General features: G+C 35.0%; 1 protein-coding gene across 2 annotated transcripts in view; it reads right to left on the reverse strand.

Annotated features, from left to right (window-relative positions):
* KLHL1 (kelch like family member 1) overlaps nucleotides 1-27276 on the reverse strand; it is a 518247-nt gene that overhangs the window by 104380 nt on the left and 386591 nt on the right. The gene's annotated exons all lie outside the window — the stretch shown is intronic.

Below are 27276 nucleotides of genomic sequence, written 5' to 3' on the forward strand. Positions count from 1 at the left end.
TCAACTATGTTATAATCTAAATAAAATAGCTTATCTTTCCTAAAAGCTTTTTAATGTATAAGTTTGAGAAATGCAGTGAATCTGACTAGTAAAATTGAAATTGAAAGAATAAGCTAAATCATTAATGACATATGTTTTAAGGGGTTCAGTTAAATATTTCACATTAAAAATATCTACCTTGAACTAATTCACAAATGTTTGTATGATAAATTATAAGCCAGTAAACACTGATCTTGCTCCATATTTCATCATGTTTAGACTCATATTCATCAATGTTACATCTTTAATGATTAAATATCCCTACATTTACAAGTCAATGTTTTGTGTACTTTCACTTATGCACTAAAAATTATTTTACTTGTAATATATTACAAGTTTGCAAATTAGGGAAGACATTCTTCAGAGGTCTCATTTACTCATAGAACCTAACAAGCAATGAACTAAACAAATATAAACAACTTGGCAGGAAAAGTTCTACTAATTGAAGTAAAAATGGTGTAAATTATGCTCAATTTTTATTCAAAAGTGAAAAAGCAGTAATAATATAAATACTGAGTTATAATGAATTAAATTTGGCTTTCTGATGTTATTAAATACATGAGCTAATTTTCGTATAGCTAAATATGAAGTATTATAGTACTATTGTTAGAGTAAAAATGAACTTTAATATTCATGAAAGTTATTTGATACAGTTTGTTAACATAAAATACTATTTAAATAAATCTGCTTATTTTATGCTTAAATGCAATTATTATGAAAGTGAAAGTCTCTCAGTTGTGTCCGACTCTTTGCTACCCCATGGACTATACAGTCCTTGGAATTCTCCAGGCCAGAATACTGGAGTAGGTAGCCTTTTCCCTTCTCCAGGGGATCTTACCAACCCAGGGATTGAACCCAGATCTCCTGCATTGTAGGTGAATTCTTTATGTTTTATATTAAAAGTTTTATTCAAATACATAAAAATTGAAATTCCAAGGTGAACTAAAGTATTAAACAATTTCAAGGTCATCTGAATTATCAAAGCTTAATAGCATTGGAATGCCATGAATGTCTCAAAACTGAGTTGTATGTTATATGCAAATGCCTCTCTCTTATGACTAACTCTTGACAAATCATGACAGAAGAAATAGTATAACCTAATTGTAATTAATCCATTGCCAAGAAACCCATATTTTGCAGATCTGGGTATGCAAGGAAGTAAATGTCTGAACAACTATTTTCTTAATCTCAAAAACCTTGATCGAATTTTCTGCCGGGAATCTAAAATATAGTCATCTTTCTAAGAGAAAATCATTGAAAATATGTGAAGTCAATGGCTTCTGAACAACCAAAGATTGTTGGTTGCTATTCAAAGGGAAAATTGAGAACTGGATTTGAGATTCAAAGTCTCATTCAAGCAAACTAGGCACGTCTTAAACCTCAACACATGGCAGGATTTTTTAGTTTTTACAGTGTTTTTCCTCTAGCTATAGTTTTCAAAGGTGACCTATATATTTTTATCCTAAAGTAACTATTCAAAAGCAGACACATTACTTTGCCAACAAAGGTCTGTCTAGTCAAGGCTATGGTTTTTCCAGTGGTCATGTATGGATGTGAGAGTTGGACTATGAAGAAAGCTGAGCACTGAAGAATTGATGCTTTGGAACTGTAGTTTTGGAGAAGACTCTTGAGAGTCCCTTAGACTGCAGGGAGATCCAACCAGTCCATTCTGAAGGAGATCAGTCCTGGGTGTTCTTTTTTTTTTTTTCTTATTTTATTTTATTTTTTTTTTTTTAATTTTATTTTATTTTTAAACTTTACATAACTGTATTAGATTTGCCAAATATCAAAATTAATCCGCCACAGGTATACATGTGTTCCCCATCCTGAACCCTCCTCCCTCCTCCCTCCCCATTCCATCCCTCTGGGTCGTCCCAGTGCACCAGCCCCAAGCATCCAGTATCGTGCATCGAACCTGGACTGGCAACTCATTCATACATGATATTTTACATGTTTCAATGCCATTCTCCCAAATCTTCCCACCCTCTCCCTCTCCCACAGAGTCCATAAGACTGTTCTATACATCAGTGTCTCTTTTGCTGTCTCGTACACAGGGTTATTGTTACCATCTTTCTAAATTCCATATATATGCGTTAGTATACTGTATTGGTGTTTTTCTTTCTGGCTTACTTCACTCTGTATAATAGGCTCCAGTTTCATCCACCTCATTAGAACTGATTCAAATGTATTCTTTTTAATGGCTGAATAATACTCCATTGTGTATATGTACCATAGCTGGGTGTTCTTTGGAAGGAATGATGCTAAAGCTGAAACTCCAGTACTTTGGCCACCTCATGTGAAGAGTTGACTCATTGGAAAAGACTTTGATGCTGGGAGGGATTGGGGGCAGGAGGAAAAGAGGATGACAGAGGATGAGATAGCTGGATGGCATCACCAACTCGATGGACGTGAGTGAACTCCGGGAGTTGGTGATGGACAGTGAGGCCTGGCGTGCTGCAATTCATGGTGTCGCAAAGAGTCGGATACGACTGAGCGACTGGACTGAACTAAACTGAACTGAACTACATCAGAAATAGGAATGCATTCCTATATTCATTATGCAAAATTTTAAGGTTGTTTAAATTTACTACGGCTATTGTAAAAAAATTATCTCAAATTAGCAGCCTAACAAACACACATTATTTCTTTGTTCTGAAGGTCAGACGTTCAAATTAGATCCTGTGTTAAAATCAAGTTGTTGGCAACTCTTTCTTTCAGGAGGCTCTAGAGAAGTGGTGCTTAGGCCTCACATGTTCTTTGTGGCCTCTTCTTCCATCTTCAGGTCCCACAACATAGTGTTTCTCTGACAGTAATTCTTGTGATTATAATAGGCTCACCTGAATTTAATTTGAGTTAATGTAGAAAAATCTATTTAAGGTCAGTTAATTAGCAACCTGTATTCCCTTCACAACCAGCCCCTTTCCTGCACTTGCTATGTAAGCTAACATACTCATATCCTGGGGATCCCTGGGTCGGGAAGATCCCCTGGAGAAGGAAATGGCAACCCACTCCAGTACTCTTGCCTGGAGAATCCCATGGAGGGAGGAGCCTTGTAGGCTACAGTCCATGGGGTCGCAAAGAGTCGGACACGACTGAGAAACTTCACTTCACATACATACATACATGTTAGTTGCTTTTGTCTGACTCTGCAATTTCACGGACTGTAGCCTGCCAGGCTCCTCTGTCTATGGGACTCTCTAGGGAAGAATACTGGAGCGGATTGTTATTGCCTTCTCCAGAGGATCTTCGTGACCCAAGGATCAAATCCTGGTCTCCTGAATTGCAGGCAGATTCTTTATCATCTGAGCTATAAGGAAGCCCCATAGATATCTTTGGGAGGCATTATTTTCCTACCCCAGAAACCAAAGTCTATGTTCACTCTACTCTTCAGTTTTGATTAGTTAAAAAAAAAAAGAAAAGAAATTTTAGTAATATAAAACAAATATTTTTAATATAAATTTATTTATTTTAATGGGAGGTTAAAAAATTAAAAAAAAATAAAAATTTTAAAAAAAGTATTTCTTGATTTGTAGAGTTTACTATAGTAGTCAGTAAATTATTTCCTCATTAGTCAGCATGTAACCTAAATATTTTATCTAATTTGCAATGATCATGAAGTTAAATATATGCCTGCTCTTTTTCTAATGAAAGTTAATAATAATAATATTCTGTAAGGAATTTTTTCACCAGCATACCTCATTAGTTGTCTATATAAACTTCCTGTGTTATACTTGCAAACATTTATCAACTTTTTTTTTTTTTTTAGTCCTGTTGTTTCCTTTACTTTTCCCCTTGGTGGTTTCCTGAATCAGAGAAAGGATGAATCCATTCTGTCTAAGCAATATTACCCTGTGTTGTTCCTTAAAGTAAAGATAATATTTGTCATTACATAAATTAAAAACAAAATATGAATAAGAGTGAACTGCTGGGTTCGATCCCTGGATTATAAAGATCTTTTGGAGGAGGGCAGGGCATGGCAACCCACACCATTATTCTTGCCCAGAGAATCCCCATGGACAGAGGAGCCTTGTAGGGTTGCAAAGAGTCAGACACGACTGAGCAACTAAGAACAGGAAGTGTTGGTTAGCAATGCATTTGGAAGAGATTAAAAAGGAAATTTTATTTTAAGACATAGTTACTCTGGGGTTCCTTTGTTTATGAAACTATCACTGGTTATTTCAAATGCCTGCAAAGTGGAGGCACAACTTTAAAATGTGTGACTGCAGGCCAAATAGCAGCCTATTTTCATAAACTCTCATTCTGTAATCTGTATGACATTGGAAGATGGCTTCCAGCTTCAGATGAGAACACAGCCTTGCCAGCACCTTGCTTCAAGCCTTTTGAGATCTTGAGCAGAGGAAACCAGACATGCCTTCCTGGACCTGTGACCCACTTGTGAGCTAAAAGTTGGTACTTGTTTTAAAAAGTGTTTATGTCAATATGTTATAGCAGTAATATAGTTCATTTTATTTTTCATTTTTAAATGTATATTTTTTCCAACTTCAGTAACATAACCAGAAGATATTAGATACAATACAAACACAAAAGTGTTTTTCTGACAAAACAAACAGCAAACTCCTTTCTTAAAATACAAAACTGAGAAAAAAGTGCTCAATATGTTATTAAAGTGTGGTTCTAGGTATCTTTGGAATTGTTCATACATACAGTCAAATGTGATTATAAATTACAGATGGTTTATTTCATATCTATAATTCAAATATTTAGCAATGATACTTATCTTGAACACTGCATAGAATAAAATGATAGGAATTTTCTAAAGACAAAATAGATGCCACAAAATATAAAGAAGCTAAAGGCTTTTATTCAACCCAATAGAAAGGACTTCAGGTATCACAGTGAGTTTTTTTTTTCTTTTTCTTTTGCCTGCTAAGTTGCTTCAGTCATGTATGACTCTTTGCAACCCCATGGACTCTAGCCCACCAGGCTCCTCTGTTCATGGGATTCTCCAGGCAAGAATACCGGAGTGGGTTTACCATATCCTCCTCCAAGAGATCTTCCCTACCCAGGGATCCAATCCAGGTCTCTTGCATCTCCTGCCTTAGCAGGTGGGTTCTTTACCACTAGAGCCACTTGGGAAGCCCACACAGTAATTTTAATATAATATTAATAAGCTTAGTAACAGGGCTTCTGCAATGGCTCAGTGGTAAAGAATCCACCTGAAATGAGAAACTCAGAAGAAACAGTTTCCATCCCTGCATCAGGGAAGATTCCCTGAAGGAGGAAATGGCAGACTCGCTCCAGTACCCTTGCTGAGTAATGCCATGGACAGTGGAGCTTGGTGGGCTATAGTCAATGGTGTTGCAAAGAGCTGGACATGATTGAGCAGAGAGAGCACAAGCTTAGTTACGTGACTTTCAATACTTTTTACAAACCTGCAAATCAAAATGGTCTGAGACATTTGAAAATAGCAATAGCTGATAGTGAAGGAATAACCAGGAAAAAAATGCATTGTTTTAACTCAGAACAAACATTTATGGCTAATACAACAAAACACATTATACAATGACCAAAGAACATCATGGCCCAATAATAAGTAATGTATCTCCTGATGCCATGCCCAATAATAAGTAATGTATCCTGATGCCATCAAACTTTTGGAAAGGTTAAATTAGTCAGATGTATATACATTTTTATAGAAAACAATAAATATTGAGAAGAATTCTGGAAAAATTTTAAAGCATTAGATACTTTTTAAAATACTTAAGACCTCAAATTTTAAAGAAAATATCATTATTAAAAATGATATATTCTGAAGTTTTCATATAATAAAAATTTCATGTATCTACATACTTATGAAAAATATAATTTCAAGATAAAATTCTTGTACTTACAAAAAAGTATTATTGCAGAGAAAATATCTTTCAAGGACAAATGAGTCTTTACTTTTTAGGTAATCCCTTCTAAATTTTTAGGATGGTATTGCAAGCATTTCATAATCACCATAACACTTTCATATGTACCAAGCAAACAACCAAGGAGATTCTAGATCCAATATAAATATTTGTAAAATGATAATAAACTGATATATAGCTATATAAAGACAGTCCCCGAATGTGTTTCAATGGTTTGACTTAATGATTTTTCAGCTTATGATGGTGTGAACGTGGTATGTATTCAATAGAAATCTTAAGTTGAATTTTAATCTTTTGCTGATCCAGCAATATGAAGTACAATAATCTCTTGTGAAGCTGGGCAGGGCAGTGAGAAGCAGTTCATATGTGGCCACATCATCACAAAGTTAAATAACTAATATTCTTACAACCATTCTACTTTTCACTTTCAGACAGTATTCAATAAATTACATATGATTTTCAACACTCTACTATTAAATAGGCTTTGCATTAGATGGTTTTACTCAATTGTAGGTAGACTGAGCACACTTAAGGTGGGTTAGGCTAAGTTCTGATGTTCTATAGGTTAGTGTATTAAATACAGTTTCAGCTTACTATACTTTGGACTTGCAATTGATTCAAGACATAAATTATAAATTGAGGAAGAGTTGTATAGAGATATAAATATATAGGGGCTTCTCTGGTAGGTCAGATGGTAAAGAATCAGCCTGCAGTGTGGGAGACTAGGTTTGATGCCTGGGTCGGAAACATGCCCTGGAGAAGGGAATGCGATTCCTTTTATAAAAATCACGTAGATTGTATAAAGAACAGAACTTATTTAAATAGCACCACTAAAAGTAAATTATCTAAAAATGAAGTCAGCAAGATAGGTTCCAACTCTAGACAAAAAAACAATGAAAAACTTTATTGAATAATGTTAATTTAAATGAATGGAAAGAATCATATGACTTTTGAATGAGGTAGTTTGCTATTATGGAAATCATAATTATCTTAAAATCACAATTTATATAATAATGATATTTGTACAAGATATTTATAAAATTGTGCTTGTGTTTCTCTGAACATTCAAATGTCAAATGTTAGGAAATACATTTTTAAAGGTGAGACAATCTCCAATACAAAGGAATCCAGAGAAAAAATTAGTCTATGAAATATTAAAAAGTATTGTATAACTTTAGATATTTTAGAAATGTGGCTATGGAATTTAGAAAGATGGTAACAATAACCCTGTATGTGAGACAGCAAAAGAGACACAGATGTATAGAACAGTCTTTTGGACTCTCTGGGAGAGGGCGAGAGCAGGATAATATGGGAGAATGGCAGAGAAACATGTAAAATATCATATGTAAAATGAATCACCAGTCCAGCTTTGATGCATGATACAGGGTGCTTGGGGCTGGTGCACTGGGATGACTCAGTGGGATAGGGTGGGGAGGGTGATGGGAGGGGGGTTCAGGGTGGGGAACACATGTACACCCACGGTGGATTCATGTCAATGTATGGCAAAACCAATACAATATTGTAAAGTATAAAAATAAATAAATAAATAAAACTGAAAAAAAAAAGTGGCTTTATGATGAAAGAAAATGGCTATATTAATGAACATGAAAAGAAAGTCAAAAGCAACTTTAAAACATGTGAGTATAATATGATAAAAGTGGCTGTACAAATCATTAAAAAAACATTTTACTATTCAGATGAATAGTGCTGGGGTAATCAATTGTCTTTTGGAGAAAAAGTCATTGAGACTTTTGTCTTTCTCTTTTTAGAGAAATGAGGTTTAGGTGTGACATGTGTTAAAGCACAGCAAAGAGAGATATAGAACTAGCATGTTTACAGTGTGCTTCTCAGAGACAGGGTAATTTTTGGTAACGTGCCTTTGGTCACATTCTACTAAAACCTTAAACATCCTAGAAGATGAAAATGTAGTTGATAAGTGTTCAATTCTAGGTGGGCCTAAGAGCAATAGTTCAGGAGGAAAAACCTCGAGACTTAGAATTTTTTTAAGTCTATATGATCACTAACCACTCAAATAATATAGTTACCTCAAAAATAAAGAGACAAATTATAAAAAAAAAAAAAAAACAGACAGCAAGACTTAAACAATGAAACAAAATTTAAAAAAATTAGCAAAAACTTTTTGCATCAATAGCAAAGAGTGAATGTCAATATATCAAAGTTTTTATAAACTAAGACATTAATTACAAACATTAAAACATCTTTAAATATATAAATTATGTTTAATATGTTAAGAGAAATATGCTAATGCCATTAGCAGACAACAGAAAAACAATATGAATACCACCTGCATATTGAAAGATTAACTTAAGCATTTCTAAAATTAAATTATTTTATTAAATTTCCAAAAGATTTAGAAAATTTTTAATTTTGATAATTCACATCAAAACATACTGGCTGATATTAAATCGATTCAAATGTGTTCTAATAGAACATTATTAAACATCATTTCTTTATTTTTTTCATTTTCTTAATAAATGTTCACTTAGCATAAACATTGTACAGGAGGCAGTGATCAAAACCATCACCAAGAAAAATAAATGCAAAAGGCCAAATGGTTGTCTAAGGAGGTCTTACAAATAGAAAAGACATGAAAGGCAAGGAGAAAAGGAAAGATACACCCATCTGAATGCAGAGTTCCAAAGGAAAAGCAAGGACAAATAAGAAAGCCTTGCTCAGTGATCAATGCAAAGAAATAGAGGAAAACAATAGAATGGGAAAGACTAGAGATCTCTTCAAGAAAATTAGAGATATCAAGGGAACATTTCATGCAAAGGTGGACACAATAAAGGGCAGAAATGGTACGGACCTAAGAAAAGCAGAAGATATTAAGAAGAGGTGGCAAGAATACACAGAAGAACTGTACAAAAAAGATCATAACCCAAATAACCACAATGGTGTGATCACTCACTCACCAAGAGCCAGACATCCTGGAATTCAAAGTCAAGTGGGTCTTTAGGAATTATCACTATGCACAAAATTAGTGGAGGTGATGGAATTCCAGTTGAGCTATTTCCAATCTTAAAAATGATGCTGTGAAATTGCTGCACTCAATATGCCACCAAATTTGGAAAACTCAGCAGAAGCCACAGGACTGGAAAGGGTCAGTTTTCATTTCATTCCCAAAGAAAGGCAATGCCAAAGAATGCTCAAACTATTGCACTATTACACTCATCTCAAACACTAGCAAAGTAATGCTCAAAATTCTCCAAGCCAGGCTTCAACAGTACATGAACCATGAACTTCCAGATGTTCAAGCTGGATTTAGAAAAGGCAGAGGAATCAGAGATCAAATTGCCCACATCTGTTGTATCATCAAAAAAGCAAGAGAATTCCAGATCAGATCAGATCAGTCGCTCAGTCGTGTCCGACTCTTTGCGACCCCATGAATCGCAGCACGCCAGGCCTCCCTGTCCATCTCCAACTCCCGGACTTCACTGAGACTCATGTCCATCGAGTCAGTGATGCCATCCAGCCATCTCATCCTCTGTCGTCCCCTTCTCCTCTTGCCCCCAATCCCTCCCAGCATCAGAGTCTTTTCCAATGAGTCAACTCTTCGCATGAGGTGGCCAAAGTACTGGAGTTTCAGCTTTAGCATCATTCCTTCCAAAGAAATCCCAGGACTGATCTCCTTCAGAATGGACTGGTTGGATCTCCTTGCAGTCCAAGGGACTCTCAAGAGTCTTCTCCAACACCACAGTTCAAAAGCATCAATTCTTCAGTGCTCAGCCTTCTTCAGAAAAACATCTATTTCTACTTTATTGACTATGCCAAAGCCTTTGACTGTGTGGACCACAACACACTGTGGAAAATTCTTAAAGAGATGGGAATACCAGACCATCTGGCCTGTCTTCAGTAAAATCTGTATGCAGGTCAAGAAGTAACAGTTAGAACTGGACATGGAATGAAATAATGGTTCCAGATAGGGAAAGGAGTATGTCAAGGCTTTATTGACGTACTTATATGTACGTCACCCTGCTTATTTAACTTATATACAGAGTACATCACGAGAAATGCTGGGCTTGAGGAAGCACAAGCTGGAATCAAGATTGCCAGGAGAAATATCAATAACCTCAGCTATGCAGATGACACCAGCCTTAAGGCAGAAAGCAAAGAAAAGTTCAAAAGCCTCTGGATGAAAGTGAGAGGAGAATAAAAGTTGGCTTAAAACTCAACATTCAGGAAATGAAGATTATGGCATCTTGTTCCATCAGTTCATGGCAAATAGATGGGGAAACAATGGAAAAAGTGACAGAATTTATTTTTTTGGCTCCAAAATCACAGCTGCATGGTGACTGCAGCTGTGAAATTAAAAGGCACTTGCTCCTTGAAGAAAGGCTATGACAAATGTAGACAGCATATTAAAAAACAGAGACATTACTTTGCCAACAAAGGTCCATATAGTCAAAGCTATGGTTTTCCAGCAGTCATGTATGGATGTGAGAGTTGGACTATAAAAAATGCTGAGTGCTAAAGAATCGATGGTTTTGAACTGTGGTGTTGGAGAAGACTCTTGAGAATCCCCTGGACAACAAGGAGATCCAACCAGTCCATCCTAAAGAAAATCAGTCCTGAATATTCATTGGATGGGCTGATTTTGAAGCTGAAACTCCAAACTTTGGCCACCTGATGCACAGAAATGACTCATTTGAAAAGACCCTGATGCTGGAAAAGATTGAAGGTGGGAGAAGGGGATGAAAATGTATGAGATGGTTGGATGGCATCACCGACTCAAAGGACATGAATTTGAGTAATTTCTGGGAGTTTGTGATGAACAGGGAAGCCTGGAGTGCTGCAGTCCGTGGGGTCACAGAGAGTCAGACACAATTGTGCGATTGAACTGAACTGAGCATAAAGTCATGCTACTTGAAATTTTTCAATTAAATATTTATTTTCATAGCTAAAGTTTGCCTAATACTAGCCAAGTTTTTCAAATTTATATTATTATTAAAATGCCCTCTTAAGTAACTTTTTAAAAAAGTTTGAAAGCTTTTTGTTAGAAATACTTTCCTTATAATACTTATAAGAAATTTTCTAACCTTTGTTGAAAATGTCAGCACTGATAAATGAAAGGAAACATGGCTTTTTGGACAATTGGGTTCTAGTTGTATTATTACTGGCTCTATGATGCCAGAGTCCAGCTCCAGCAGCCAGGGATTCAACCTGAAGAGATGGACGGTGTCAGCGAATGAGACAGCCTCTCCCAGTTTTCTTGGACTGCCTGTTTATTTCAAGTTTAAGATTCTCTTTTATACTTTTACAAAAACATTAGGCCAGAGGTTTGACATTTTCAGTTCCCCCTCTCCCAGATTTATTATCTCCACAAATCACTGTTGCTCTTCAAACAGAGTTCCTGCTTCAATGATTTTCTTGGAATCAGCCTTATCATCTATTATCTACCTCCTCTAATGTGTCCTATACTTAACTTGTGATTACACTGTAACTCATGCTACACTCCTCAGTTTATACTTATCTTCCTAAATCCTGTTTGCCCCTAACATCCTGAGCTCACTATCTCTTAAAAAGGCTTCTAGCTGTAGTATCTCTAAAAATTCCTAACTTCTATAAGCTATAGTAAAATATGCTAACTTTACAACATTCCTTAAATCTTTAACTTCTGTTTTAATTATTTCTAAGCCCTAAATTCAGTAAACTCCTTTGCCATAAACATTCTCCTCACAAATAGGCTTCAGATAGCAATCCCTCCCATGGCCTCAAGCTACAGCCTATGTGCTTATCCTGGAACACTCTTTTGTAAAAGTCCTTGAACAAATGTCAGTGATTAACTTTATGAATTATTTTCTGAGCACAGCTGCAGAAGACTTTGTGCCTTCTCATCCTCCTCTCAAGAACAATAAGCACCTTAATATTCCTTTTCAGTCAACTCAGTCGAGGAGAGGAAAAGAAAAGTCAGAATTACAAGGCCTAACTCCTTAATCCCGGGTCTGTGCCTGCTGAATGAGGAGAGGGGGCTGGGGGCCATGCCTCCATTTTGTCAGTAATGCCTAATGCAGCTCCTGACATCTCCCCCTTTTTTATTTTTTAGAGCATAGGTATGAAACTCAGTAGATAGAGCAGAAACACTTCAGCTGAGTATTCTGAAAAGGCACGGGGCTATTACACAAATCAGAACTAACAGGCATAAGCACATGGCCGCATTAATCATTATTGTATAAAAGGATCCATGGGAAAGATACTCCTCCAGATTTTCAAAGAGGGAATTAGAAAGCCATTGAGAGGAAAAGTCAAACTCTGCCTGCTTCATATTCTGAATATCCTTATGTAACTTAGAAATATCAATACTAAAATTTGAATGATTCCAGACGCCTAAAATATGATTCCTAATGCATTCCCAAGAGTGCATGGACTCATTCACTTATAGAGGGGTAACGCACATCCATTTAAATTCAGCATGGCACCTTAAAGACAATTTAATTTTTAAATTTTTAATTTCTTGCCGCATAAGCAGAACTGCTTCTTCTAAAGCATTGACCTTATTTTCTATTTTCTTATCTATAATTTCCTAAGAGCTATGGAGACATTTTTGGACAGCTGATTGACAAATGAGGCTGTATGCACTTCTTTTGACAGATGACACAAATAAAAGCCACTGAAATGCCTTTACATAAGTGCAATTAAAAAAAAAAAAGCATGAGACTTCATTGATCTCCACCTAAATTATAAACTCTTGGAAAGTACATTTTTGTCTTTTTGTTAATGAGCACTCTCCCTTATAAAGATATCTTAATTGAAGGCTCTTTGTGATCTACTGATGTTTATTCATTTCAAACTGAGGGTTTACATTAGTACCACATTTACATGAAAGTACGATGGCTTCTACATATCTCTCAGTCTTTTACTTCTCATTCTCCATGAGTCTTTATCATGGAAGTAAATTGAGTTAGTCCTGAGAAGTCTGTTTCCCCTTGTCAGTGAAGAACCACACATTGGAGTATTAAGATCTGGTATATATGAAATGCACCCAAACACACACTGGCTTATTCCCACGTGGGTGTGTAAAAAGATACTTGATTTAGAAAAAGGATGCACTTATGTACGGTACATTCACTGGGAGATTGACCAAGAAAATGTACTCAGTACTCAAGAATTTATAATTATGATGGCTTTTTTTTTATCCCAGAATACTAATTTATTATCCAATCCATATTCTTTGAAAGACCCACACAATGTACAGATAAGTGACCCAAATTCTCTGACTACTAAAAGATAAAATAAAGTTTTCACTAGACTAAATTTTGAAGAATTTAACTTATAATTTTAGCCCTGATCCATCCTCAGAAGAGACTTTAGAAATGACTATAGCCAAGTAGCAGCAGCAGCATAGCCAAGTTAGTCACTAAGCTTTGTCTCTTTCTACTGAAGATGAGGCTATGAAAGAAAACTTCACCAACAGGTGATTCACTTTTGACTTGAGAGAACCTTCCTTCACTCATAATAATGCAACATAGCTTCTGTGCTGTGTGTGTTCGGTTGTGTCCAACCCTTTGTGACCCCATGGACTGTAGACTGCCAGGCTCCTCTGTCCATGGGATTGTCCAGGCAAGAATACTAGAGTGGATAGCCGTTTCCTTTCCCAGGGCATCTTTCTGACCCAGGGATTGAACCCACATCTCTTGCATCTCCCGCACTGATAACCAGGTACTTTACCATCAGAACCATCTGGGAAGACCCAACATTGCTTCTAGGAGCTGAAATTCTTTGTAGACTCATTGGTAATTGTATAAACAACCAGAATTTTATTTAATACATGAGCAACTTTCCTGATTCTAAAGATTGTTAAGAAAGCAAATACCTTGACTTTACATAGTTCTTCCCCTGAGAGTCTTGGAGAAGTATGATGCTCCCCTTAAAATATCTCTTTTGAAAGTGAAAGTCACTCAGTCATGTCCAACTCTTTGCAACCCCATGGACTGTACAATTCATGGGATTCACCAGGCCAGAATACTGGGGTGGGTAGCCTTTCCCTTCTCCAGGGGATCTTTGCAACCCAGAGATCAAACTCAGGTCTTCCACATTTCAGGCGGATTCTTTACCAGCTGAGCCACCAGGGAAGTAACAAGAGTACTGGAGTGGGTAGCTTATCCCTTCTCCAGCAGATCTTCCCAACCTAGGAAACGAATTGGGGTCTCCTGCATTGCAGATGGATTCTTTATTAACTGAGCCTTATATATCAGGGAAGACTGGTAATTCAACATCTATCCCCAAAGTCAATTCTTTGTGTATGAAAACAAAAACAAAACCGGGTTTCGGCTGACACGATGTTATTAGTGATTTTGAGTTGTTTCTACACCTTGATTAAAAACTGATGACAGTGAACTGCTAATCTCCAAAGATATACTTCAAGTTCAAATAAGGTACTGAAGTGGAACCAAAGTGACCGAATGGAGTTATTGAGGAAGACATCAAGTAGAGTGGTCCTCAAAAAGGCAAAGATGAAAGAATAAGTTTTCTTCTATTATATTGCTTTTCTTCAGAAAAAGTCATACAGCATTTTAAAGTTATTTCCCCCACCTAACTGCAACTGCTCAGGTTTCTCTGACACAGAATTGCAAGTGAATCATTTTCTTAAAGCTGTATGATGATCACTATTGTGTTAAATGCTTTAGAAATTATCCAGCTTCAGAATTTCAGTATAAAAAGCTGTTCTTTAAATGTTCATGATAGTGCAGTCTGTCCAGTTCAAGCCAAGGAAGTAAAAATCAGGTCAAAATGGTTAATTCCACCTATCTATTCAATTTCCATTTTTGTCTTCCAACAATACTGATGATGATGAAAAGTATGATGAGACAAATTCAGGATAAAATGATCTAGCCATGTATTTTGAATATAGAGAGAAAAATATCAGTTTATCCCTGCTGCTGCTGCTAAGTCGCTTCAGTCGTGTCCGACTCTGTGCGACCCCATAGACAGCAACCCACCAGGCTCCTCCGTCCTGGGATTCTCCAGGCAAGAATACTGGAGTGGGTTGCCATTTCCTTCTCCAAGTTTATCCATACAGTTAGGTAATTTTAAAATTTTACATATATGAAAATCTAAAGCACCACTAAATATTCAAATATCATAGAACATGCTCAATAATAAGATGATTCAATAAGGAAACTCAAGGAAATTAAGTTTATATTTCATAGTTAATAATTAATGTTTTCTTTATGATCTTATATTTATTAGTTATATTAAGAAATTTGCTTTGCCTTCACATGAAAGATGTTGATCTATCTGATCATGCACCTGGCTGTTAGTGAAAATCAATAACTGACCTGTGGCTGCAAGGAGGTTGTCAACAAGGAGGCAATGCAGACATTTAGAATAAACGATGGTTTTAATTCTTGCCACTGTTCACTCAGCCAGTCACAATCTAAGGGAAGAGTCCCTGCTACTGTGGTTTTGACACGTCATCAGCATGCTTGATATAGCTTTAATTAGGCATCCTTTGATATTCACAGCTACCATGTATAAGATAAGCAAAACAATGTAATAATGTGATTTTCTTATTGCTTCTATTTTACCTCCAAAATATATCAGTTTGAAAGACTATTACCTTTTAATTCTTTGTTGATTCTTTCTTTAGAACATATAGTCTTTCTTTTTAAAATTTTTATTTATTTTTAATTGGAGGATAATTACTTTACAATATTATGATGGTTGCTTCCATATATCAACTTGAGTCAGCCACAGGTGTGTGTGTGTGTGTGTGTGTGTATATATATATATATATATATATATATATATCCCCTCCTTTAAATTTCCCTCCCATCTCCCTCCCCATCCCACCTCTCTTTGCCTTCCCTGTGTCCTACAGCAAATTTCCACTGGCTAGCTATTTTACACAAGGTAACATATATGTTTCAATGCTATTCTCTCAAATGATCCCACCTTCTCTTTCCTCACTATGCAAAAGTCTGTTCTCTATGTCTGCATCTCCATTGCGTCCCTGTAGATCAGTTTATCAGTACTTCACTTCTAGATTCCATATATATGTGTAAGGCAATGGCAACCCACTCTAGTTCTCTTGCCTGGAAAATCCCATGGACGGAGTAGCCTGGTAGGCTGCAGTCCATGGGGTCGCTAGGAGTCAGACCCGACTGAGAGACTTCACTTTCACTTTTCACTTTCATGCATTTGAGAAGGAAATGGCAACCCACTCCAGTGTTCTTGCCTGGAGAATCCTAGGGACAGGGGAGCCTGGTGGTCTGCCGTCTATGGGGTCGCACAGAGTCAGACATGACTGAAGCCACTTAGCAGCGGCAGCAGCATACAATATTTGTCTTTCTCATTCTGACTTCATTTTGTATAAAAAGCCCTAGGTTTGTCCACCTCATTAGGAACTTACTCAAATACATTCCTTTTTATAACTGAGTAATATTCCATTGTGTATATGTGCCACAACTATTTGTCTGTCGATGAACGTCTAGGTTGCTTCCATGTTCTAGCTATTGTAAATAGTGTTTCAGTGAACACTGAGGTATGTGTGTTGCTTTCAGTTATGATTTCCTCAGGGTATATGCCCAGTAGTGAGATTTCTGGGTCTTATGATAGTTTTATTTCGAAGTTTTTAAGGAATCTTCATGCTATTCTCCATGGTGACTGTATCAATTTACATTCCTACCAACAGTGCAGGAGGATTTCCTTTTCTCCACATCCTTTCCAGCATTTATTGTTTGTAGACATTTTGATGATGGCTGTTCTGACTGGTGTGAAGTGATATCTCATTGTGATTTTCATCTGCATTTCTTTAATGATAAGTGAGGTTGAGCATCTTTTCATGTGTTTATTAGCCATCTGTATGTCTTCTTTGGAGAAACATCTGTTTAAGGTTTCTGCTCACTTTTTGATTAGGTTGTTTTTCCATTATTAAATTTCATGAGTTACTTGTGTATTTTGGAGGTTAATTCTTTGCCAGTTGTTTTATTTGCTATAATTTTATCCCATGCTGAGGGCTGTCTTTTTACCTTGCTTATATTTTCCTATGTTGTGCAAAAGTTTTTTAGCCTCTTAAAATGCCTTAGTCTAAGCCAGAGTGCCTTCTGCTTGCCTGATGCCAAAGTTGTACAATGGCACTGCTTTGTGTCAAGAAGAGAAGAGTGCCTCTAAGACTTTAACCAAAGCAAAAGAGGGCTTCTTATTTATAAGTTTGAGGCTGTCAGTCTCCTACCATAGCATTCTAGCCCCCTTTCTCTGCAGTATGATTCTGCAGTATCTCCTCAAATACAGATAATCCTAGGTTTGCATAATTCTAGCGTGAATAAATTTCAGTTACCATGGTTTAGTTAAATAAAACACTTGGTCCTCATGTTTTAGTTACCATAATAAATTATGAATAACGAGTACAAACTTTGCTAATAGCTCTTCAGTTCCCAAATCACTACTTAATAACAGATAAACTTTGTGATCAGTAACAAATCACCTCACCTTTTTCAAAGTCTGCAGGTGATTGGTCACTTCATTTTTGTTGCTGAATTCATGGACAGGCCCTTGGATGCTTTTATGTCTGCTAAGATAAAGTCCTGATGGCTCACATGGCAAAAAATCTGTTTGCAATGCAAGAGATGTGGGTTCAATCCTTGGGTCAAGAAGATCCCTTGGCGAGAGGAACGGTAATCCACTCCAGTATTCTTGCCTGGAGAATTCCATGAACAGAGGAGGCTGATGGGCTATAGTCCATGAGGTCGCAAAGAGTCAGACACAACTGAGTCTAAGTCAGACACAACTGACTTACACACAGTGTAAGTCAGACACAACTGACTTACACTACTACTACTATGATAAAACCACTCCCATTAAAAAAAAAAAAAAGATAATTGAAGAGAATTTACCAAAGATGTAAGTAGAGCATATAAAGAAAAAAATAAGATCATTGGAATTGATATTACAGTAAAATCACATACTTCCATACCCAGTTAGTTGTGGATGGTTCCTGAAGCTTTGCTTATGGAGTTGGGCTTCCTATGAAAAGAGCAGGCAGTCTGACCTTGCTCTCACTACCTCAAAGAATGTTCCTAGGCAGATAAGCAGGTTGACCAGGAAGCTGCTTAAGGTGGGACATTGTAAACATATTATAAAAATTGCCCACTCCAGCTGCCAGTAAATTAGGGTTGGGTCAAGTAAATAATACAGTTGGCACCTCAAGTGTTCAAGAAATATGATATAGAGCTTTACTTTCTTCTATAACAGAGTTTGGAAACCTTTCTTCCATGAAAGACCAGAGAGTAAAAAACAGATCTTTGTGTGTTTTTCTGAGTCTATTTGTTGCAACCATATGGGCATTATAGAGTGAAAGCAGCTGTAAACAATAGATAAGCAAAATGAATGAGTCTCAATTAAACTTTATGGACACTGAAATTTGAATTTAAAAAAATGAAAATGTTCACTAAATGAATCATAATATATTATTCCTTCTTTGATTACTTTAAAATATTATAATGTAAAAATGGAAACCATGTAAACAAATTGGTCAGTTAGTTTTGACTTGTAGGCCATACTTTGCTATCCCTTACTCTTAAAATGCCAATAAAATATAAATATTTGGATAAAAAGAAACATAAAATGTTTATTAATAATAATAAAACAAAGAAATATTCTTTTTAGGAAAAAAAAATGACTGAATTTCCAGATATCAGTTTGTATGTCAAATTTAACTTATGAATGTGGCCTTCCTCAGCCAACATTAATAAAATTTCAGCACTATTCCCTCATCCTGTTCCTCTGATGTTTTTTTGTTTTTACTTTATATTTATTGATTACTAATCATCACATATACTAAACTAACTGTATATATTTTTTTAGTCTGTTGAATATAATTTAAATTACAACAGACCAGGGACATTTGCTGTTTGGTTTACCAGCACCAAGAACAGTGACTAGAGATTAATAAGTACTCAAGGAATATTTGCAGCAAATTAGATAATCCAAAAAGGATGAAATTATGATCTGGGAACCCAAGAAATATTGAGAAAATGGCAGTAGAATGGATACAATTGCAACCCAATTTCATAATTAATAGTTTCCAATTTGGGAGGCAGAGATTAATTTCTTTTTTTCCTGATTTGGGGAAGAAAACAATATTAACAGAACTATTGAACAGAAAGTCAAACTTTTCTATCCAACACGTGAGCATTTAATAGAAGTGCAATTAGACTGCTAACCTTATGAAACCCTTGTTATTCTTTCCCATGCTTCAAAGGTAGACCTTGGAAATGGTCACTTTTACAGATTTCTGTAAAGAAGCCACTTGGAGGAAACTAATTATGTACAACAATAATGCCTCTAACTAGAATGTTATTGCAAGGTCCATCTAGTCAAGGCTATGGTTTTTCCAGTGGTCATGTATGGATGTGAGAGTTGGACTGTGAAGAAGGCTGAGTGCCGAAGAATTGATGCTTTTGAACTGTGGTGTTGGAGAAGACTCTTGAGAGTCCCTTGGACTGCAAGGAGATCCAACCAGTCCATTCTAAAGGAGATCAGCCCTGGGATTTCTTTGGAAGGAATGATGCAAAAGTTGAAACTCCAGTACTTTGGCCACCTCATGTGAAGAGTTGACTCATTGGAAAAGACTCTGATGCTGGGAGGGATTGGGGGCAGGAGGAGAAGGGGACGACAGAGGATGAGATGGCTGGATGGCATCACTGACTCAATGGATGTGAGTCTGAGTGCGCTCTGGGAGTTGGTGATGGACAGGGAGGTCTGGCATGCTGCTATTCATGGGGTCGCAAAGAGTCGGACACGATTGAGCAACTGAACTGAACTGAAGATTAAGAATAGTATAATATGTGAACATGATTTATTTGTATAACTGGTATAAAATATAACTATTTGATTAAAGAATAATAACAGTTTCAAAATTCTTATGTGGTAAAGATTAAATTGTACTGACATTGAAATTTTGATAAATAAAAATGTATAAAACAATGACTCATATACAAGATTAAAATATATATGTGCAAATTACAAAGATTGCATTGCCATCATTTATTGATTTAGGATGCAGTTAAGTTTTACATCGGAGAACATACATCCTGTCTTGATATTTCTGAGTATCTCAAAAAAGTATGTGCTATTATTTCCATAATATGTGTCAGGAACACCAACATTTGGAATATTTAATTAACTTGCTAAAGGATACAAGACACACAACTCTAATTGTTTTAATTTTACTAAAATAAGCAATTTTATTAAAATAAAAGGTATCTGGTTTTCCAATGAGGAATTAGGCCTTAAAATCTGTATGTCAGACAAAAAACATCTTAATATAATTAAAATTGTTTTCTTAAAAATTCCTTATATTTCTATTAAATGCACATTAATATGGACTTAAATTTTCACAAGATATATATCTATATTTTTTTAAATTTAGGGAAATATCTTTTTTTGGTGTTTCATTGTTACTGATACAAAATAAGGTACTAAGTTTTCTTTTTTTATAGCTTGCTGTTATGTAAAATAAAAAGTAAATAATAAAATGCATTACTCTACTCCCTGTACAACACAGACACTGGAATTTTCTGAGGTATCAGCATTTTCATTTCTCCCATTTCTTGCTTATGCCATGGAAATTGAGGTTAACATCACCCTCATCATTGGAATCATTACCCCTATCTCTCTCAGAATGTATGGTTGGATTCCTTGGGTAATATGCATAGTTAATATGACTCAAGTGTGATAGAGTAAATTAAATGTGCTTATTCCCCATGGTATTTATTCATGAATTTTGCTCTTGGTATTAATCATCTCTTGACAGGTATATCATTATGTGTGTAGATCATTATCTTCAAGTCTACATTAGTATTTCTGAAATGTGTTAATGCTTCATGATCTTAAAAGGATTCTTTAAAAGTCAAGCTATCAAAACTACCTGAGTGTGAAACAGAACTAACATAAAATTCTTCAAAATTTTTGGCATTAAATACAAATACTTCCAATAATTTCAGTATATTTACTATGCAAAAAAAAAATCTCTAAAAGTCCAGGTTGCTACCCAACATGTGACATGTCATTAGAGTAGAACCCATGTCATTGGTTTTAGGGATAGAAGTAATAGAGGTAGAATATGTAGTGATATGAGTGCATTTTATCTTGTGAAGGAAGGTGAAATATTGTTGATATTGTGAGTGTATTTTCCTTGTTGTGTTGTGATTAGCATGTACAGGGAATATAGGGCAGTAATTACTATATTTGCTCCTACTAAAATAATTGTGATTTTGGATCATGAAAAGGTTATTAGTAGAATAAAAATCACAAACAAGTAAATAGGTTTAGTAGTGATCAGCCATAGTGAAAACAGCACATTTTTGTGATTTATTTGCTCATGTATTTGTATTGTCCTCAAGACACAAGGAGATATTTTTATGATGCTTTCCACTCACATTTTTGGAAAATCATATGCCTTATAACATTGGTTTATGTGTCTCTTATACATGAAAGTGCAGTGATAAAAAAAAAAATACTTGTGCACGACTGCTCATAGAAGTTTTATTTATAATAGCTAAAACTGGACATATCCCAGATGTTCATCAACAGGAAACTGGATAAACAGATTGCTATTAAGAAATTTTTTTAAAAAAAGAATGAACTATTGATATGTACAATGCCATGGATATATCACTAAAATATGCTGATTGATAGAAAGCTTAGATAAAGAAAAATAAAATGTATGATTGCATTCACATGAAGTTAAAAAATAGGCCAAACTAGTTCAAGAAATTCAGAGAAATAGTTGTCTTAGAGATGTTGAAGCTGGTGACGAACTAGGAAAGGATAAGAGGGAACTTTCTGAGGTAATGACACTGTTCTCAATCTTTGATCTCCAAAGTTAAGACTTTGAATTACCTAGGTAATATATTTGTCAAACTTCATTTAAAAGTACACTTAAGACTTCTGCATTTCACTGTAAACTACTATTGCCCAAAAGCTCTAAAAATGTTGAAACTTTGTTAATAATATTCATAAATGTGTCCAGAATTAAGCATATTTTATGTCTACAAGTTTAAAATGCATTAAAAATATTTTGATATTTGGCAAAACTAATACAGTTATGTAAAGTTTAAAAATAAAATAAAATTAAAAAAAATATGAGCCATGAGTAGAAGAATAATAGCTAAATAAATATGTGACAAAGTAAATTAAGCATAATTTTAACTGTATAATCTAGGTGAGTATGTGGAATTTAACTGTATGATTCTTTTAACTTTTTTCTATGTTTAAAAATTTGTATTATTTTCTGCAAATTAAAGTTAATGAAAAAAAGATGTATTCAATATAATGACTGATGTAATAAAAATGGCAAGCACACAATGCTAAGATACTGTAGAACAGGGATCAAATAAGGTTAACTGAGAAACCATGGGTGGGAGAATATTACAGTAGGTTTAGACAAGCAAAGAGAAGTGTAAAATGGGAAAAGATACTAAAGCATTCGACAATGTGTGTGTCGACCAATATAGTGCAACCAATATAGTGCATCAAATCTGAGGGAGTGAATGATGAAATTTGATAACAATTAAAAGTATCATTCAAGATACTTGTGAATCATTCAAGACATTTGTGATGGACACAAAATAGGAAAATTTTTCTGGTTAAATTTGTAATGACAGATAATAAAGATATTACACTTGTGAAGAATATTAAGCTCTATCTGGGAGATAGGGGCCTAATGAAGGTTTTTATTTTATAACTTTATTTATATCTTTATATTTTAAAGATCATGTTAAAAAGCTATGACAAATTAATTTGAAAATAATGAGCTGAATGAGTAGGATTGGAGAGAAACTTGAGGTAAGGAGATAATTATCTGGTTTATTAACGTTTTGTCAGAAAAAAATGATCCATTTGATAAACACATGCATTTACATGTGTTATATAAACAGAGACATAAGATAATAAAGTTTCAACCAAAGTACTAGAAATGCTGATGTAAATCAGACAATCCCTGATAGCTGATTAACTATAGAGGGCAGAGTGATTCTTTTTTTTTTTTGAAGAACAAGATTTTTATTTATTTATTTATTTATTTTTACATGTGGCTCATCCATTTATTTTTTAATATAAATTTATTTATTTTAATTGGAGGTTAATTACTTTACAATATTATATTGGTTTTGCCATACATCAACATGAATGCACTACAGGTATGCACGTGTTCCCCATCCTGAACCCCCCTTCCTCTTCCCTTCCCATACCATCCCTCTGGGTCATCCAAGTGCACCAGCCCCAAGCATCCAGTATCATGCATCGAACTCTAATGACTAAAGTTTGAAGCCAAATTAGATTGAAATATTGCTAATAGGATATATTTGAGATATTAATAGTAAGAAATATATAACTTACTATAGCTCAACCTTGTGTTGAGCTATAGAACTTTTAATAATTACACTATGTATTTTAGCTTAGAAATAATCTCGTAAAAATGGGGTTTATACATTTTATGCCTAAAAGTTGCTTTTTTCATATGGCTAATTTATTCTTTGAGGAAATAATATACACACGAAAACGGAACTAAAAAAAGACTGTTTTAGAACATGTAATAAGACTTTTATTTTTTTAAAAATGTCCTGAATGTGAGTTTAATAATCTGTATTCAAATATATATATTTTCTGGAGATTTAAGTATATACATTTTATGAGCACTTAAAAGTACTAATTTAATAGTTTTTCATGACTATCCTAAAAATAAAATTTGAAAATATATTCTTAATTTTAATATAATGCCTGTTATTTTTCAAAGATATGCTATAAAGAAATAAAGCTCATGAGAAATTGATCAAATAGATAATTTAAATTAGGAGAAATTTTTTAAATATTTATAATTGTGCATACATAAAAGTAATTTACAAAACATGAAAGAGAAATACACATAATAGACCATTTTCTAATTTTTTCAATTACTGATCCTTTCTTTTATGTTTCTTAAAATCAAAAGTTTATTTACCCATCCTGGGATTATTTGTTCATCCTGTACACTAGAGAAGTAGTTCCAAACTTCTATAAAATTATAACTAAAAATCACATATTAACAATTAAATATATGTCAGAATTTTATGCTGATATTTGAAAAAGTCACTATGTGTACATCTCATCATGAATAGGTTTTAGGTCAGATAAAAAAATTAGACGAACGTTTTAACCTCTGTCAAAACCAAAATGTTCTCAAATAAAATTTGTTATACAATGTAAATGAAATTTTTTATATGGTGGTGCTTGGAAGCTGGTATTTAAAGTAATGCTGTTGGAGGGGGCAAAATGGCACAATGAAAAGATCCTAGGTTCCCCTCCTCCCACAAAAACACTAAAATTACAACTACATATACAGCAACTAACTCAGAATGGCCAGAAAACTAGCAGAAACTTTTTTTTTTTTCTTTTTCATGACTAAGGATAAAAAGAAGCCACGTTGAGATGGGTGGAGGGGTACACATACAGTCTTGCCGGGACTCCAGACACTGGAAACCAGGGGTGAAATGGACATCACAGCTTAACTAGTCATCCCTGGAGAGCAAAGGTTTTAAACCTTACATGAATCTTCTGAGGCCTGGGAACTTGCACTGGGAAGACAAGCTGCCACAATGTCTGACTTTGAAAATAAGCAAGCTTATGTCCAAGATAGCCAGATGGCTACTGGAAACCAAAAATTTCTCTTAAAGGAACATGAAAAACTCATTTGCTCTGAAGCCCAATGCAGAAAAAAAGTACCTGCTTCATAATGAAGAAATCCATTGATTAATTTTAAGGTGATTTAAGGTGTGTATCTGAGAGACTGGGATTTGTTGGAACTTTCTCTGGATATGGAGGAGTGGTAAGTGCTAGTAGTTTTTTGTATTTTTTTTTTTTCTTATCCTCCTCTACTTAGTTGCTTAGTGCCATTTATGACTCTTGCCATGTAACTTACTAGCACAACAACCCACCGAGGTAAGTTCACCTGTGGACATGATTTAGACTGTGCCCCTCCAAAGTAGCTACCTACCTATTAATAGCCACCTTCAATTGGCAGTAGACACTATCCAAAGTAGCTCCTTGGACCACCAGTCCAGGCAGGTACACTTGACTGGCAGTAGAGCCAGACCTGGCAGATGCCCTTGACCAGCACCGGTGTTTCCTTAAAGGGGTGCTCACACCAGGAGTCAGTCACATACAACAGAGTATATGCAACACTTGTGGCCAGGCCTTTCAGCTAGATGAGTGGGGGCCAGTCCTACATACTAGCTGTACCTAGAGAAATCACAGCCCAGCCACAATAGGAGGGCACATGCACCCCACATATGGGAAAATCGTGTAGCACTTGGCTCTGGCACTGAGGCAGTACAGTGCTACTGGGTGCAATAGGACATCTTTTACTCAAAGCCGCTATTTCAAGACCAGAAGATATAGCTGATCCACCTAATACATAGAAACGAACACCAAGAGTTAGACAACATGAGACAAAGGAATATGTTGCAAATGAAAGAAAAACAGAAAACCTCAGGGAGGGGGGAAGCTAAATAGAATGGAGATAAGCAGCATTCTAGAAAAAAATGTTATTGTTTAAATTAATGGTCATAAAAATGCTCACAGAGCTTAGGAGAAGATGAAAGAACACAGTGAAAACTTCACCAAATTGATAAAAACATAAAAAAGAACCAATTAGAACTGAAGAATATATTAACTGAATAAAAAATACACAGAGAAAATCAACAGCAGATTAAATGATACAGAAAAATGGATCAGTAATCTGGAAGACAGGCTAGAGGAAAAGAAAAAAAGAAACCAAAAGATGAGGTTAGCTTAAGGGACTTCTGAGACAACACAAGGCATACTAACATTAACATTATAGGCTTCTTAGAAGGATACAAAAAATGGGACAAAAAAATACTATCAGAATTAATAACAGTGAAAGCAACCCTGAACTGGTGTAGGAAACAGATATCCACATCCAGAAAGCACAGAGTCCCAGAGATGAACCTATACTAAAACAAAATTATAGAGTCATCTCAATAGATGCAGAAAAAGCTTGTGACCAAGTAAACATTCATCTAAGATATAAAAACACTCAACAAAATAGGTGTGGAGGGAATGTAACTGAACATGATAAAAGTTATATATGACATATCATAGAAACACCATACTAAATGATGAAAAACTGAAAGTATTTCCTCTAATAACAGTAAGAAGATAAGGATGCCCACTCTTGCCACTTCTATTAAACATATTATTGAAAGTCCTAGCCATGCCAGTCACACAAGAAAAAACAAATAAAAGGTATTAAAATTGAAAGGAAGTAAAACTGTCACTGTTTACAGATGACATGATACTATAATTAGAAAACCCTAAAGACTCCACTGAAAATATTAGAACTTATGAATTCACTAAAGTAGCAGGATATAAAATTAATGTACAGAAATATGTAGTGTTTCTATGCACTAATAATTTTGTATCAGAGAGATAAATAAAGAAAACAACTCCATTTACAACTGAATCAAAAAGAATAAAATACCTAGAAAAAAGTTTAACCAAAAAAGTAAAAGATCTGTACTCTGGAAACTGTAGGACACTTATGAAATTGAAAAAAAAATACAAAAAATGTAAAGATATACTGTGCTCATGAACTGGAATAATTAATATTGTTAAAATGTCCTTACTACCCAAAGCAATCTATGGACTCTGTGACATTTCCACCAAAATATCAACAGCATTTTTCACAGAACTAGAATAATTAAACCTAAAATTTCAAATAATCAAAATAATCCTGAGAAAAAAGAACAAGACTGGAGTATTATGGGCCCTGATTTCAAATTATACTACAAAGTTATAGCCATGAAAACAGCATGGCACTGGCATATAAACAGAAACATAGATCAATGGAACAGAGTAGAAAGTCCAGAAATAAGCTTACACATATATGCTCAGTTAATCTATAGCAAAGTAAGCAAGAATATAACTTGTGGAAAAGACAACCTCTTCAATAAATGGGGAAACTGGACAGCTATATGCAAAAGAATCAAACTGGGTGACTTTCTTACACCATATACAAAAACAAATTCAAAATGGATTACAGACTTAACCTATATGTGAAACCTGAAACTGTAAAATCCTAGAAGAAAACATGGGCAGTATGCTTTCAGACATCAGTGTTAGCAAGATTATATCTATATCTATCTATCTATATAGATGTATATGTCTATATATATACATATGTGTGAAGTAAAGTGAAGTGAAAGTCACTCAGTCATATCAAACTCTTTGTGACCTCATGGACTATAGAGTCCATGGAATTCTCCAGACCAGAATACTGGATTCGGCAGCCTTTTCCTTCTCCAGGGGATCTTCCCAACCCAGGGATTGAACCCAGGTCTCCTGAATT

Source organism: Bubalus kerabau, chromosome 12, assembly GCF_029407905.1.
Source record: "Bubalus kerabau isolate K-KA32 ecotype Philippines breed swamp buffalo chromosome 12, PCC_UOA_SB_1v2, whole genome shotgun sequence".
Taxonomy (NCBI): domain Eukaryota; kingdom Metazoa; phylum Chordata; class Mammalia; order Artiodactyla; family Bovidae; genus Bubalus; species Bubalus kerabau.